Here is a 13,768-nt window from a genome sequence, read left to right as displayed (position 1 = left end):
ATTTGCAATACCTTTGACTTCTACTTTTCTTTAGTTTTTCGAAGATGACGATCTATGTATATATATAAGTATTAAACATAATCAAAAGCGTAAACTGTACACTTACGAAAATAGAAAACTTTACAGCCTGTCATGCACAACCATTGATTTAATCCATTATTTACTTCATATACTTTTTCAGATTTATTTGTAAAAACTGCTAGTGTATAGAATTCAAAATAATTTAAATAAATTTAATTAAATTTTAAAGTACACAAAAATACACCTTTTGCGCAGGTTGTTTGGGATTTTCCAAAACAATAGCCACAGATGGGTCTTATACGTGGAGGCGACATATGGCGATCTCCATAACCTCCTCAGGGAAGATCCACAGAGGTAAATTTCCTTATTTATTTATTTATTTATTTAGTTAGTTTCAATCTATAATATTTATTTCGTCGTCTATGGATGACACTTTTACACTGAAATATCCCTACGAGCACCTGTTCATGTTTAGTTTTATATAAAGCAAACTTACGCGCGGAAAAAGTTCCAAAGACGAGGTTCATCTCATGTCAAATATAACATTCTCCCTATTTTTCCATTAACATTTTATTGATACTTTGTAGAAAACGTGTAGCTCACAGATCATTACGATTCCTCCGATCTACGAAAAGTCATTTACTTGTGATAAATATGTACTGAGGTTTCCAATTATTTTCATACAACGCGCCAATGCTATGCAAAATATGTCATTTCAATTTAATATTTCGTACAATTTACTTCTGAGAAAGGCATGTATAACTATTTCTCACATTTACATTAAGATAGAGCAAACCTTGAAACCGACTTGTTAAATATAGTTTTATAAACTTCATTATACACTGCTAACGACATAAGGTCAAAGTCTTAAAAACGACTGGGTAATATGTTCAAATGGTTACGATGGGAATACGGCGAAAGATCGACGTCTGTGTAGTTTTACAGACGCTCTTCAAATCATAAAAATTTCATTCATTACCTTAGTGCTCTTAAGTATTTTATGAGTTCATCACAAATGTATGGCAACATCAGCCACGAAAACGCTGAATTATCAAACCTTATTACACATTATGGAGATTAGTGACATCAAACAAATTCCTGGCAGTTATTTATTATACGGAAATATTCTATTACAAAATGTAAATGTTGTTAGGTGATATTTTTATTTTCATGATTCAGTTCTGTATTTAAATCTGTTCCTAATCTTCCGATATTGCTAGTTATTTTAAAACATTCGGGTAAAAATAGTGCCGTTCTACTAAAATATTTTTGCAAGTCATTCAAATGATTTTCTTTACATGTATTTACGTCTCAGCTGTTGCTTTGGCTTTGATAGTATTGGAATTGGAAGAAATCGGTTAAAATATTATCCTGAAAATGGGAATTGAATTCAAGGCTTCGGAGATGCAGAGCAAGCACATTACCACTATGCCGTCCAGCGCGCGCTTTATTTCCATCACTGCAGTCCCTTATTAGATACCATATTCTGTCCTGTGCTTGGTAAATGGACACCCACTGCAAAAATAATGCTTTCCAGTTTGTAAAATACAACTTTACTTCAACATATAAGTCGTCGAGGGTACATGCTGTGGGTTGAATGGTCTGATTTCACATTCAACTGTAAATAAGAATTTGTTTTTAAAAGAGAGGTAAAATAAATCTGCTATATTGAATTGCGAGATGCATGCATTATGCTGCTTAAAATAGTACCCTGTTTTTAGGACAGTATTTGGTGAAGACTGTGCGAAGTTCGTGACTGTGAGGCTGCTCTCGGCCCTTGGCTACCTTCAGACACACGGAGTGGTACATGGAGATGTTAGACCGAGCAAAATATTTGTCAATAATCTGGGAATGCCCCTGCTAGTAAGTGACAATCAATTTTCTATTTATCCGAAGGAAAAACAAATTATGACCAACCTTAATAAAAAGCAGGTACATTATGTGTTATACTGTCTCTCCGTGCCACAAACGACTCCTACACATCTTCAATAAAGCATTTTCAAACGTACTGATGCAATTAAGGGCATAATTTGGCGAGTGTAGAAATATTACAATTTTGATTCTTACCTTCACAATTATGAAAAGGGATAGTGTAGTAGACCACGGATAGTTGTATCAATCGGCACAAGAGAAAACTTTGGACTGGAATTTTCTTGGATATTTTCACCCTCTACCCTTTTACCGTCATTTATTGTTGGCGTGTCTTAAGCAAAATATAAGTACACATGGAATGAATCAGTGTTATAATGATGTACAAAAAATGTGTAAATGGATGACTTTAACAAAAGATGAATTGGGAGAAACGATGGTTTTATGGAAAAGACAGAGAGAGATAGAGAGATGCTTATATCAGATATGCGCTTTCTTTATACAGGGTGGACTAGAGACAGTGACATGGCCCTCCAATAAAACTTTCGTCAGGAAGAGTCCAAAATCCATGAAGGTTGGGTTTGTGGCTCCTGAGGCGTTGGCGGGGTTCAGGCCACAGCCGGCATCTGACGTCTTCTCAGTGGGGTGTGTTGCATATTTCATGATCGCCGGCAGGTAAATCTTCGTTAACGATGATAACGTGATAGTAGTACTAGCCGTTGTTCTTGGTAGAAATGATAAAGAATCTACAGGTAAGAGTAGAAATGTGAAGCAGGATCGGCAGTTGACAAAGAGGCAACACCAGTAGAAATATTAATTGTTTTTCTCTTCATCATTTGCTTGCAAATTATATATCATTTTATCGGACCTATCGAGTTTTCTCTGATACTTATTCACGTAACAATTTCTTCGACATTAAAAATTGTTTTGAACTGCTAAAAATTCAGTCACAATTGAACGATATTTAAAGTGAAGAATGCTCCTTCTGTGAAAACAGTAGAAGCCGTTATTCAATCTACGCATTTGACAAAGGAAGAATTTGTCAAACATACCTTAGCGGACCTATAGAGTATAATCCGATACTTATTCATGTGAAAAAAGCCAAAGAGGATAAAAGATTAATACTCATAAGAAATAATTTAATTCACAGTACATGTCAATTAACATGCTCATTTATACTTTTCCTCGAAAGGTAGTGGTTGACATCTTTCACTATTTGTTTCAGACGCCCATTTACAAAGCGCAATGAGCTCCTCAACAAGATGAAGGCTCCATATTTACTCAACATTAAACTCTCACCAGCTGGCTTAGATTTCATCAGCGCTTGTTTACAGTGAGTACCTGAGATAATATTATAAATCAGTCTCCATTAGAGCATGCATGAAGCCGCAAACATAACTTAAATCCACGACAGACAGACACATATATTTATATGTTTAGATGAAATTATAGATCAAAAATAGTTTGAAAATATGTAAGTGCACATGAAAAAATCGACCGCTCACAAATAATACTAGTAATCAAAAACACACATAAAATTATTATTAAAATGAATAATAAGTTTTATCTTAATGAAATTAGCTAATTAATTTTTATTTGTAATCACATTCTTTGCGCCGTAACTTTTATCGCTATTCAAAAACGTTCGAAAGCTAAGTCTTTTAACATGAAGGATTCGTAGCACTGAAGTATAATTCAGGAAGGAAAATAAATTTAAAACAATAAGTAGATAAAATATTTTTGCTGTCAAGCCAAACTTGCTCCTTAGAACAGAAATTTCAGTAGGAAGTTCAGCTGCAGTCACGAATTCTTCCGTTTCATAAAAGCAGAATATTAGATAAGTTTCCGTTAATTCATTTTGCAGAAAGTCAATTGGAAAAAGATTTCAACTGGACAGAGAACTGAGATCTGTGCGCCAAAAAGAGTAAGTTTTATATTTCTTTTCGAGGAAATCATTTTAAAAGTCAAGGAACTATACCATTTCTTAATTTTGTGTAACAAAAACCTATTGTCTGCGTTATGAAAATTGTATTAACTATACAAATATCATCGTCGCAAAATCCGATATGTTCTCTTTTAATCTGTGGCTGTCTTCGATAAGATTTCCTCGTTTCTCGTGCATAAACGTGTTCATCGTATCATTGGGTACCCGACTAACATTTTCTCGGAAGGCTGACCCAACATTACATTTCAAACAGACTGATCTAGTTAGAGATTCGCTGCCAAACACAGTTGCATATAGACCGATGTGGTCACTTTCTTTGATGCATATAAACTTGGCTCGTTATTCGTGAGAAACGAAGAAATCTTGAGACGAGGTACTAACCTGAAGTGCATACAAATTTAGTCTAGACCTATCCAAGTTATTATGGAAAGGTGAAAGGTGTTTTAAACCCCTGCTTCCAATACATTTAACAGATAATTCACGTTGTCAATTGGTGAATCATTCCATGGATCAGCCCATCCGTCATCCCATCCTCTTACGGTTATACTTTTCAAAACTTGAGAACACAACGGAGACAAATATGCACCTTGTATGTGACTTGGGCAAACATGGGTTAAAGTCTACAACTAGTCACGCTGATATTTTCCTTTGTTTAATCATTAGTTCTTATGAATTGTGTGTCTTTGCTATAAAAAAGTTCACTCGAATCTGACCTATCGTCACCAAGTCCGAACGTTCTAAACGGTCAGTGGTTAATTTGTGTCGCAGAAGAAAATTGGGTTACTGTGGCCAACTTGAAGTAAATTTGTGTCGGAAAATAAAACATATTACATATTATTAATATTCATAATGTTATATTCCAGTCATCAATGGTGCCGAGGACAAAATCTTTATTATCATCACAATCACCACCACCACAACCACCATTTGAAGGCAACTAACATCAGTAAGATCGACATCCTTTTCACACTGTTGTTATGGGTTGTTTCTACTTTTCAGATGGTTCGCAAACATGGACACTGATGAAGATTCTCCAAGGTCCCCATTGATTAAAGCGGTAGGTTTATTTTTCTTTCCCTTTCTGACTTCTTTTAATTTTCGTTAGAAAAAAATTCTTTTAAGTTTATTGTTTACTTGAAATAGAACTCTTAAAATAAAAGTCTCCTCTGTTCCGTAAAATGAGGATGTTCCTCTCCCTACCTACTCAAGTATTATACATGTCTTCTGTCAATCTAAACGTACATATATCTTTTATAAACTATTGACATAGTGATTTCCATTTCAGTTGAAAAAATAACGAAAACGTTCTCATGGATCCTATGATTATTTCATGTATCATTTCTTTGCGATCTGAACAATGATAGTCTTTAGAAAACCGCGAGCGATAAAAAGTATAACAATAGTAGCACTGTAGACGTTGCTAAGGTTTCGAGCCTGTTTCTTAGGTTGTACAGGGATTAATTTTTAAATAAAAATTGAATACCGACATTTTAAGGAAGGATTGTTTTTAGTTCAAGTGGAATTCAGGAATGCATATGTAAGTTGGAGTCAGTTTTATTGCAGCATTCGGTACGTACCGTATGCTGCTGATATCTATCTCGGTATGATTAACACAAGCTTTAAATACCAAACTATGTGGTTGGTGTTAATGCAAAACTGCATCAGATGCATGAGACGAAATGATAAAGGATTTGCTTGTAATATTTCTTGACATTTTTTATATATAGAGATAGAAAAAATGAAGTACTTAAGTTTCAATATTTATATTTTGCAAACAAATTCTTGTGTTAGAAGAGGAACTTAGCAAACATATTTAATTTAGGCTATTTGCGACTCATTATTGCTACTTATATGTAGGATTTAAATGGGTGTGGAATAATTCTGACAAACATGCTATAAAACCATTTGCTACACAGACAGGATTGTGAAAAGTTCAAAATGTTCCCAGAATTGGGCCGTAAAGATTGTACATCATGCATACTACATACGTGTGTTTAAGTGAAGTGTTGTGAAAACTCAGGAGCATAACATGCCCAAATTGTATTTAAGTTATATGCACATTTTGTTCTCTAACTACAGATTAGTCATTTTCAGACAGAGAGATCGAGATCGAGATCTTTGGCTGGCCAAACTGGCACATTTACACTCAACAGAACCTCAAATGGGGGGGGGGGGGGGTACAGCGCGGGGGTGGGTGGGTTCAAATGTTAAAATGTGTTTGTCATTTTAATATTTTCATGCGTCATATAAATGTTTGCTTTTCATGACATCAGCTTCTAAATTTGAGCTAAAAGAAGGAAATATTTTCAAGAGTTTTACTTTTGCGGTCACTAGTCTGGCTAGCATTAATATTAGTACCCATAGTTCGACATCGTAGCTAGAGAATGGTGCGAAGTCGAAACGACTATAAAACTGTTCAATTGCAATGCACTTTGTACGTTCAACATATGTACAAATGAATGGTTTCCGTCGAAAAGAAAAGAAAATCATTCGCGACTATTTTCAGGTTTATTGTGTATGTACACATAATAATGCTGGACTCAGACAAAGAGGGACCATTAAACCAATCGAATGTATCTAATGGCCGAACGATGTACTAATTGAAAATGGCCGAGCTATAAATGGGTTCAGAAACATTAGCACCTTGGACATCTCAGATACCTGATTTCCATCCCGCCGTTGCACAGGTTCAGTACTTTAATAAGTTCATACTTGAAACAAACAAAAACAAAAAACAACTTGCGAACGTTTTCGGCCAAGAGAAATCCTGCACTTATGCGGAGTGTTCTCAATTTCCCATAAGGAAATTTGTATACGACGGGAAGATAGTACCGGATTCTCCATTTTGCATTTTGTGTAAAGATGGACAAAGAATTGAAAGATATGAACTGAGCACTTTTAAAACATAAATACCTAAATAAAATATGAAGATATGCATAACATCTTTCTAAACTTACTTGCATGTAATTTTTCCTTTCTTCCAGATAGAAAAGCTGAACAAGGGTGACACATTTGCACACGAAAGAAAAGGTCCCAATGAGATACAATGAACGATATATAAGTTTCAGAGCATCTCAACAAGGATGACGCATTTGCAAACGAAGAAAAAGGTCCCAATGCCATGCAATGAACGATACAAGTTTTGCTTTGAACATGAATGAAAGATTATTGAGCCTTCATGAGGATGAAACAAAAATGAAACTGTGATTATACTGCTCATCGAAATAGAACTGATGCAAAATTTAATATCGTTGTCTCCTATCAGTTTGTGAGAATATTTGCTAATACTTATTTTTAAAACTGCAGAAATCACGTGAGCAGAAAATTCGGGGAATGATTCAAAACATGGGGCCAACCCTTTTTCCAGATTCTGGCTGTTCGGTTTCTTTAGCAAAGGAGTTTATCATGTGTGATCGATCCCGCTGCAACCCCATTCCTGTACCTGCAGGAATATCTCATTCGCTCGCATCTTTAGTCTTTTTCTTTTACTGTACATTTTGAAAAAAAATGGAATTTATACAATGTCATTTGCTAATGTACTGGACTATACACCTCATTTACTATTCTAAATTTCGTATGGTTTTTATTATTAAAGCATTCTATTTTCCGTAACTTCTTTTGTAAAATAATATCTATTTTTTAAAAGTTTATCTCGTTATGCATGTATACACACATGCATACTTAACACATGAATGTTTACACAAATGAACACAATTACATAAATAAATTAGAATGAAATTTGATAATACAAAGTATTATTGTTTTCTTTGCAATATTTTATTTATATTTCATAATCATCCCTTTGTGACTTTTATGACAAGATTCCAAAGTGATGAGATTTATATTTGCACTAAATAAATTGCCCGTCCTCGGACGGTAATTATACAAATGTTTCAAATTAAATTGTAAAAACCTGAGATGAGCACGTTTAAAAGAAAGTTTGAAGATAAAAACCACCAGTTTTGACCCCGCGACCGTAGTTAGCCCGCCGGTACAAGTTGAATGACAACTATGGGTGTTTACATAACAGTAGGTTGAATTGTCCGTCCTTGGATGAGAACCAAACAAAGGAAAAACAGAATTTGGAAGAACGAGTTGAAAAGAAATAATTTACGTCAAAATCCCAAAATAGTATTTAATAAAATTGGGATGCCGTGTACCGTGTCATCGAACTGAGTAACGTCCGTAAATGTAACTAGAAATCTGTATAATATTAAAAGTACTTTAATGTAAAATGTATAAATGTTTACGGTGTTGACGAAAGCTTCAATGCAAACAACGCTTTAATAACAAGTTGTCACAAACCTTTGTCGTAAGAGAAAATATTAACAGCGATACCAGGATTAAGTGTTTGAGATTTCTTCCGCGTGACTTTGGTAGCCTGCACGAGAAATTCGATATCACCAAAGTTATGTTCACCCAGGTGGTATTGGTATCTACGAGACAGGTTTTGATTATCACTAACCGGAAGTAACTCTGATAAAATTGCCCATTCAAAATATTTTTTGTCAAAATTCATCACCTTTCTAACTGACCATGGAGGGACCTACCTTTGTATTGCTATGTAACTGGATCCATAAAACGCTTGATAGAGTGAGACCCGTAAATCGACTTACGCACATCTTCCTAAGGAGATAGCGAACTTTACAGTTATTTCTCTTTTGCGACTGTGCTGCAGATTCTTTTAAATACTATTTTCCTCAAAATTCCGCGCAATAATATTTCTATTATATCTAAGGTCACTCACATCTTAATCAGTTTATCAATGTGCCCTGTGTATGTCTCCGAGAACGCTGATACTATATTTTCAGCCTCTTTGATAAATATATATGATGTATTCAAGAAATATCAGTTTTTCCATTACACTTTTGATATCCCAGTTCCTGGGTAGGTTAATGTCGCTGTTACAGACCTCCATAAATTTGCTCAGGTTACATTGAGAGTCATTCGCCTGGCTATTTCTCGACATTTATATATAGGCATCGCAAGCATTTTCTTTCTTTAGTGCAAAATATTCCACAATTCCACTATATGTTTCTTACTTGCCAGTAAAAATTATTAGCCAGTGCACATTCATTGTTATAGAGACTATACAACACTGTAGACATTGCTGTAGAGAAAATTAATACGCAGCCTCTGCTGATACAAGTAATGTCAGAATCAGTCATATAGGCCTGTCTGTATGTAGTTTTGATCGGTAATGATTTCTGCCACATGCAGCCTTGAAAAGGACACCTATAACAAATACGTTAACACCTCACGCACTAGTAAATTTAATTGCTGTTGGATATTGTTGAAATCCTCTCGATCATTGACATTCGTCGTGGACTATAGCCCCCGTCCCCGACTGGGCCACGTTGTAAATAATTAAAATTGCTATAATGCTTCGGTCACATATGGGTGAACTATGTTATCGGGGTGTTAAATGCTCTGACGGCAGGCTGGAACACAAAAGGGACAAAAAGGCCAAAGCCCCATTTTCATACTACTCGCGGCAACAACATTTGCACTTTGAATTGCTGCAGTTTTGATAGCGGCAACCATCATAGTTCACCAATCGGAACTGTTTTCGGAGCTATAGCAATAGCAACCGTTTTCTCGGCTGTGATGCTGGTAAATTAATTGATGTTTTCAAATACATACCCACCACACATGCTACAGATTAAACGATTAGATTAAACTATGTTAACATAAGCATTTACGAACTATTTGTTAAATAGCAAATACTCTCAGTGATCAAAGATCGGGAGCAGCCTATTCTTCTGCATATGATCCCAAGTACCAATGGCGAGAAAAGCTTTATGTAGTGCTCTACAGTTAAAAAAAAATCAAAACTAATTTCACAACTTTTCCTCACTGGTTATAATGGCAATTATTGTTATTCTTTTTATTCTACAATTTTGTATCTTGAATAGGGTTAGATTTTGAAGAAAAAGAATTTCACCTGTTTTCTTCACTGGTTTTACTACCTACTTAAAACAATGAGCTTGTAAATATTAGCCATTGGTAAAAGAACTTTTTATTCGCTTCTTTGGTGTACAATTCATGGGTGTATTATGGATTATAGAGTATACAGCTTGGCTTTACTTGGGATATGCACTTATACAAAGAAAAATAGCTCCGCTTGGTCAGTTTTAATTTTTGAATTTCAGAGGTAAGTTTTAAAAAGCAACCGATAACTTTCTTTTCACATTTACACATTTGGTAATTTATGCATTGCATTTTCAGAACCACGAATTCTTTTCGTATATTCTAATAAGTGCTAAAGATAGTGTACGTTAGACTAATTAAGTCTGGCTGATTTTTCGAGGACATGTCAGCAGTCATTTTGGTTAGCTGCGTGCTTAGAGCAGCTACAATTTTCCTCAAGTGCATATCCGAAGAAATTTCAACCACATGACATCAAAATTAACATAGAGATGCTAACAAAATTCTTTCCATTGTGCATGATCCAAATGTAAACAAGTTTACCTTACACTTGGCACACTCTCAATCGTTCGTAACATCTGTAGGGCGCTCTTATCCCTTAAAACTGAACACTGTAAAGATACGAAACTGTTAAATGTGTAATTGAATGTCAGTCTTTTCCAAAGACGCGGCAATAAAACTGCATACGTCACGTGACAAGAACAATAGTAAGCACGAATGACGTCATTCGTCACCAGGCAGAAATCAGTAAATGTGTATGGCTTGTAGCTAGCACAATAATTCCCTGTGATATTTGCATTGTTTCATTTGGATCATCATGAAAAAGAAGCGATTCCAGTGGCTTTCAAATTTAAGAAAGTTTGTTATGAACAACGTTTGCTGGAAGATCAGGAAAAAGAATCAAAGAAAACAAGAAATCGAACACATCGGGACTGAAGTAAGTGTGTGTGTGTGCATTTGTATGAGAGAGAGAGAGAGAGAGAGAGAGAGAGAGAGAGAGAGATCTTTTACAAAGGAGATCTTGTGCCATAATTTGTGATGCAGTTGCTAATGGTTCGAGAGGGGACTACTATTCCAAAACGCAACCACTTATAAGGTTAGCGATTATTATTATTATTACCGTCTTTAAGTCACCTCTGTCTGCGTGAGTTCGAGTCTCAGCCTCGGCTAACGTTGGTACGTGAGAAAGTCTGCCAGTAGTTCTTCCCGGGGTTTTCCGATGTTCTTCCTCCACCAATTATACTGGCTGCCATGTATAGCCTATCTTGTGCCGAAAAATGGCGATAAACCTTACAACAACAACAACAACAACCGTGTTTAAGTGAATTATTTAGAACTAATGACCGATCTTTTACAAAGGAGAACTCGTGCCATAATTTGCGATGCAGTTGCTAATGGTTCGAGAGGGACTATACTATTCTAAAACGCAAAAACTTATAAGGTTAGTGATTATCATTATTATTAATAATATTATTATTATTACCGTGTTTAAGTGAATTATTTAGAACTAGTGACCGAAAGCATTAGTACCGTATTTGTATACACATATAAAACTAGTGCCTTTCGACGTTCTTAAACAAACTAAGTATTTATGTTAAATTCAATTATTATAATGTCTTATAACGGTCACTATTATTGCCTGAAGTACACTGCGACTGTGTCATTATCTTTCTAATATCATCTCTATATCGGGCATCCTGACTGTAACTTTGATATATTATATATTAACTTTCTATGAAATTTGCCCGATGACATACTTGACACATATGGTACTTAATAATAATAATAATAATAATGATAATAATAATAATATAATATTATCATTGTTAATTCTTTAATTATTTACTCTTGTACTTTTACTACTGGTTTTATTTTGTAATAAGCATTCATGATGCTCATTATTATTAATTATTTCATTATAATTAGTTATTTATTTATTTTCCTTTTAGATTGCTGTCTTATTTTTAAAGAAGCGTTCATATAAACATGATCTTTATACTTTTTATTATCATTTATAGAATTGTTGTCTTTTATTATTATTATCATTTATTATTATTATTATTATTATTATTATTATTATTATTATTATTGTTATCCTTGTTGTCTATTTATGCATTCATTTATTTATTAAGTTTGTTGTTGTTTTATTTTATTAAGCATTCACCCATGCGATGCAAGCAAATTAAATCGGGAAATAGTCAAATCTGTATGCCTGCTTTTGCGCTTCTATACACGATATAATTGATCTGAAAAGATATAAAGTAATTATGAAGCGTTATGTCTTGCGAGACAGAATACCCTCTATGTTCCTATTACGCATTCCTTGGCATGTTAATTTAGTCCACGTTTAGCTGGATGCTTGAATATATGAAGATTCAAATTTATAAAATACAATTTTACAAGTTAATTTCAACAAACCGATTCTGTAATATTTAGCACTGAAATGCTATATTCATAAAAGAATAAGGATTTACTTTAATTGCTTCTTTGAAAATTTTTTGTAGATTCTTCTCGGGGCTCCTATAATTTTCCAGCAAATTTCCACGCGACTCTATCCTGACACATCCATTCAAAAATCAGCTTGCTCCGATTTAGAGTCACGTGACCCCCTCTGCAAAGACATCTTCAGTCTGGAAGATGATACTAGTCTCCTTATACTTTTAACAGAAGAGACTGTAAGGCAGCATCCATTTCCAACGGTGAGGCAGAAGACACTCCCGGTAATTCCTCTCCCCTGGATCACGAAAATAACTGACATCAGGGAGGGGAATAGGATTGAAATACAGGTTGACGACCTGCCAATTGCTACAAGATATGAAGATCTAGAAAGATCATGGATAACCTGGAGAATATTCGAGTCTGCATGGGGAAGCTATCCCTCCCTGCTTACACAAATGCAGGTCGTCCCTTACATACGGAAGAGATCTCCCTTTCATCTCCAACTGATTTCTGGCCAACATTTCTATGAACATGACCCGCTTATAACACTTGAACAATTAGAGTCCACCAGTCATGAACCAAACGGAAATGTTGAAAGAAACGATTTTGGGAACTACTTTAAGGATACGCAATTTAGTCAAGCATTGGTTAACATGCACACCAGCACAGGTCAACCTAATTCTGACCATCCAATGTCAAAGCTTCCCTCCACAGATACTTTGGAAATAAATTGGTCTGGGATTATTATCAACATCCAAGAGATGCATCTAACATCATTATTGGCGGAAGATGGAGATTACAAAAAGGTGTACAAAGTAAGTCATACTGCATGAGACTTTTATTTTTGATTCTTTTACAACTTTCAAACGTTAAGGATCACTATTAAAACGTCCAAGAGTATGGTGGGAAAAAAAGGTAATTGAAAAACACAAAAATTTCACTATAAAATTCTGTTTTTAATTTTGAAAGACGCACGAGGACGCTTTTGACAATTCGGAAGAACTAATGAAAAGAATCGTAACGAACTCGGATGAGATATTCTGCTTCCTTATTCCTTTTTGTCGAGCCCTTGTTAGTGTGGGAAAGGTACATGGCGATCCCTTTCTTTTTCCAATAGCAGTTCCTTGTACGACGAACTCGTCATCCCGATAAACTTGGAATCAGTAACATAGACATTGAAAGTTGGATTGGGTTTGAAGTTTGTTTTCTTTTGCTTATATTTCCTTTGATGGATTTACTTTGGATGAATCATTATCAAGCTAAGACAATTTATTCTGCGACGTGCTGGCACAACCTTTCAGCCTTGTCCTCAGGGTCAAACGTTTAAAAACAATGTCGTGACCGTGACCTCGACATGCAGACCCTTGTATTCCACCGTAGGACTTCCTATTGGTTATGTATCCTCTGAGCAGTTGAAATGTCCCATCTCATACCTTAAACCATTATTTATATATGTATACCACTTTATATGCTTTGGCCAATTATTACACTTGTCCTACTTTATTTCAATAGGGCTACTATGGAGACATCCATTTCATTGCCGCTGACTACAGAAGGATTCCAAAG

This window comes from Sinohyriopsis cumingii, chromosome 6 (genome assembly GCF_028554795.1).
Source record: "Sinohyriopsis cumingii isolate HCF-2022 chromosome 6, ASM2855479v2, whole genome shotgun sequence".
NCBI classification, from domain to species: Eukaryota; Metazoa; Mollusca; class Bivalvia; order Unionida; family Unionidae; genus Sinohyriopsis; species Sinohyriopsis cumingii.
The sequence above is the reverse complement of the archived record's forward strand: the minus strand, read 5'-3'. Positions refer to the sequence as shown.